Consider the following 4,288-nt stretch of genomic DNA (forward strand, 5'->3'; position numbering starts at 1 on the left):
TTGATCAGTGGAGTTTTGAGCTAGGCTTTATATCAGATTAATTCAAGAAATGGAATAAAATAAAGTAGTATCTTCATTTTTAAAATATCTTTCTATACCACCAAGGACATCTATTCATATTTCCTGAACTACCTGTATTCTCTTAGCTTCTCTAACTCTAAAGAACCACAATCCATTCCTCCTCCATTCTTATGAAGAGTCATTTTGCCTTTTTATTTTTTCTTTCCTGAAATCCTGAATTCCAGACCCTCGGAATCATGATTTCTATCACAGAGACATAGTAGGGTACTTTTGCCCAAAAGAGATAACTCACTCCCAAAGAAGAAACTGGTGCTAGTTATTCCAACAATTATATTTTGTTGGACTAGTTACATTTACATACACTACAACTAAAATCTGGGAACGTTTACATATGTGCAGCTCAGTAATTACTGTTCTCTCCCTCCATAAACCACTGGGCATGCCTATGTTATCATTTGGAGAAAGCAGAGCTGGCTGGCTTCTCTTTACCCTTTCAGAATGTGAATCACGGACAAGGTCCAGAAAACCGTGCCCTGAATGCTACAGTAACTCATAAGAAGCATTATGCTGAGAACTGCAAAAAACAAAGAGGCAGTGAAGAATGCGAGTGTAAAAGTCATTAATTTTCAAACCAATAAGCACTAGTTTGGAATTTTAAAAAGATGTGAAATACAACAAATTTATGGGATACTTCCTCCAAGCACACCAGAACAACGCTGCCATCTTTCCTAAACAACTGATGTTGGTGATTCGGGATAAGGTTTTTTGTTTGTTTGTTTGTTTGTTTTGTTTTGTTTTTAAAGTCAACATTTCATTGAAGTATAACATACAAACAGAAAAGTGCACAAATCACCAGTGCGCAGCTCAATCCATTTTCACAAATTGCACGCACACCTGTAACAGCAGCCAGATGACAGAGCATTGCCATCCACCCAGAAGCGTACTTCTTATGCCCTCCTCGTACGCTCACCAAGGGTAATCACTCTCCTGACTTCTGATACACAGCTCCTGATAAATTGATTTTGCCTATTGTTGATCTTTATATTGATGGAATCAGGCAGCATGCCCTCTTTGGAGTCTGGCTTCCTCAGCTCAACATGGTGTTCATGAGATGCCTCCCTATTTTTGCTTAATATTATCATCATTATTATTTAATATTGTTAGCTTCATAGTATAAATAGCATTTATTGAATTGCAACACTAATTCCTTCTGTTGGAATATACTTATCTTTATTCTGTTTGCATGGTTCTCTTATATAAAAAAAATTCAAAACCACAGAAAACATAAATCATCTATAATCCCAACACACACACACACACACATACACACACACACACACAACCTACTGTCCAGGGAAAGCAACTGACTTCAGTTGTGTTCTAAGTTCTAAATGACCTTCTCCTCCTCCTTCTCTCTCTTCTCTCCCTACCTTACTCTTTGGGCCATCATCTTTTCAGTGAGATCCAGGATTATGAATGGTCCAGCCTAGATATTCCTGTAGTTGGGTAACTGGAAGCTAAAAGAACAAGCTTCCTTCTTCCCCAGGATCATACAGACTGAGGGACAATTTTGCCATAGGAAAGGGGGTGCTAATCAGACAAATGGGCTTGTACAATCAGAATGGATGGGAGAAAGATATTGCCACCGCAGTACACCATGCCTAGGACATGTTATAGCTAGTCTAGCGATGATGTCTTAGTTTGTTTCCCTACAACAATAACCCAATGAGTTAGAGACAGACTTCTAGTCAGTTCCACACCTGATATCTAGATCTGAGGGATGCCTCTTATTTAACATAAATACATTTTTAGCAGGATTTAAGGAAAGCTTGACATGACTCCAATTTGTTTGGCTAAGAAGTCAAGCATGGCACCATTACATCCACAGAAAGGAGGGGTATGAGCTGTGTGTTGTAGGACTGAAGCCCAAATGGATTAGGCAACCCAGGGCAGCACCTTCTGCATGGTCTTGGAGGAGGCTCAATGCATGGACAGATTCCCTGGATACCTATGTGCCAATAAGAGTGGGAGTCCGGGCTTGTCTACTGGAGACATGCATCCAGGTTTTCCAGCTGGCAGCAGTGCTAACTGTACACATGTCTGACTATCCTATCTCATTAGAGCTCTATCTCTGGGAGACGACAGCCTTGATTAGATGAATTAAGGTGGAGTGAGAAGTGAGAAGGACAAATACTCAGAATTTCTCTGGTATTACTATTTCTGGTAGCAGACAGTCCTTCATTGGTGCAATGATAGCTCAGGCTGCTATTTGTCCACATTTTCAGATAACCAGATTAGGCTTTTTTTTTTTTTTTTAATAGATGTTGTGTATCTTCTGGATGCAGAGAACTGGTAATATGTAGACTAGACTCCTTTAATACAGAGAGCTCTTGGTACTGGTCTGGAGGAGCTTAGAGATTTAAGGTACTAATTCTTGGGCATTTAGAGTGGAATATTAAAATGGAATGAAAGCCTCTGCTGCTGTGTTAATTTTAAGAGTTGTAGAATCAGAGGCGCCTGGGTGGCTCAGTCACTTAAGAGTCCAATTCTTGATTTCAGCTCAGGGCATGATCTCACGGTTGTGGGATGGAGCACCATGTTAGGCTCTGCACTCAGCACAGACTCTGCTTTAGATTCTCTCTCCCTGTCCCTTTGTCCCTTCTTCGACTTGTGTTATAAATAAATAAATAAATAAATAAATAAATGTATTAATGAATGAATGAATGAATAAAATCAATCTTAAAAAAAAGAATTGTGGGATCATACTATATTTAAAGGGTGAACAATCCCCATTCATTCATATATCTAATATGATAGATAGGGTGATAGTTAATTTCATGGATCACCTTGGCTGGGTCACAGTACCCAGATATTTGGTCAAACATTATTCTAGATGTTTCTGTGAAAGTATTTTTTAGATGAGATTAACATTAAAATCGGTAGAATTCGAGTAAAGCAGAGTACTGTCCGTAATGTGGCTAGGCCTCATCCAATCAGTTGAAGGCCATAAGTTAAAGACTAACCTTTCCTGAGGAAGAGGGAATTCCATCAGCAGAATTCTGTCTGCATTGGGACTCAAGCTGCAATACCAACTCTTCGCTAGGTTCCAGCTTGCCAGTCCATTCATCATATTTTGGTCTTGCCAGCCTCTACAATCACATGATCCAATTCCTTAAAATCTCTCCTTCTTTCTCCTTCTAGTTTTTTTTTTTTTTTTTTTTTTTTTTTTTTTTGGAGAACCCTGACTCAGAGAGGAAGAGAGAGCGCATACAAGTAAGCAGGCCCAGTAAATATTCGGAACTCATCTAGGAAGCCCATGAGAATCCTTGAAGATGCCTGACTAATGTACTAATGTTTGTCTAATTCAACAATAAGAAACTGGAGGTAGAAAAATTAAATTCCTTGTCCAAACATCATATATAGCTATAGGTAGATCTACATTCTAATTATGGGATGTGTGCCTCCAACGTTTGACCTCGCTTCTCTACCATGCCCCAATGCCTTTGAGGGGGGCTCAGCACATATCTGACTCTTACTCGTTCTGCTTTACACCTGACCGTCCTGCCCACTCACTGCAAGAGCAAATGCCACCTTCTCTCTCCACATGCACTCAGAACAAGTCTGTTAGCACCAGGGGCATCCTTCCCAGTTGCAACTCTGGCCTGGAGTCTGTCCACACAGCCTGGTGCTAATAGAGATTCCAGAAGCTCCTGGCTTCACTGACAACATCAGAGTCAAAAGAATGCAAAATAGAAGGAGTGAATAGTTTCCAGAGGAAAATGGGCTTCTTGCTTAGCAGACCTTGCTTGACCTCTTGAGCAAGGGCAGAATGTGGGAATATGGCTGAGGGAGACAGAGCTGAGGTGCCCCAAGTTGCCATGGAAGCATGGGCAGGTGTTCCACTGGAGAACTGTTACATATTTCCTGGCCTCTTCCTTTACATTTTTTGCAAATTATCTGCACTAGTCTGTTTAATGACTCATTTATTCACTCATCTAATCAATATATTTTTCTGAGCATGCGTCATTTGTCAGATGCCATGCGTGGTGCTAGAGAGATGATGGAGAATAAGAAAACCCTGCTTATGGGACACCTGGGTGGCTCAGCGGTTGAGCCTTTGGTTCAGGACGTGATCCCAGGGTAGGGAATCAGGCTCCTTGCAGAGAACCTGCTTCTCCCTCTGCCTATGTCTCTGCCTCTCTCTGTATGTCTCCCATGAATAAATCAATAAAATATTTTTTAAAAAAGAAAGAAACCCCTGCTTACT

This window comes from Canis lupus, chromosome 11 (assembly GCF_003254725.2).
Source record: "Canis lupus dingo isolate Sandy chromosome 11, ASM325472v2, whole genome shotgun sequence".
Taxonomy (NCBI): Eukaryota; Metazoa; Chordata; class Mammalia; order Carnivora; family Canidae; genus Canis; species Canis lupus.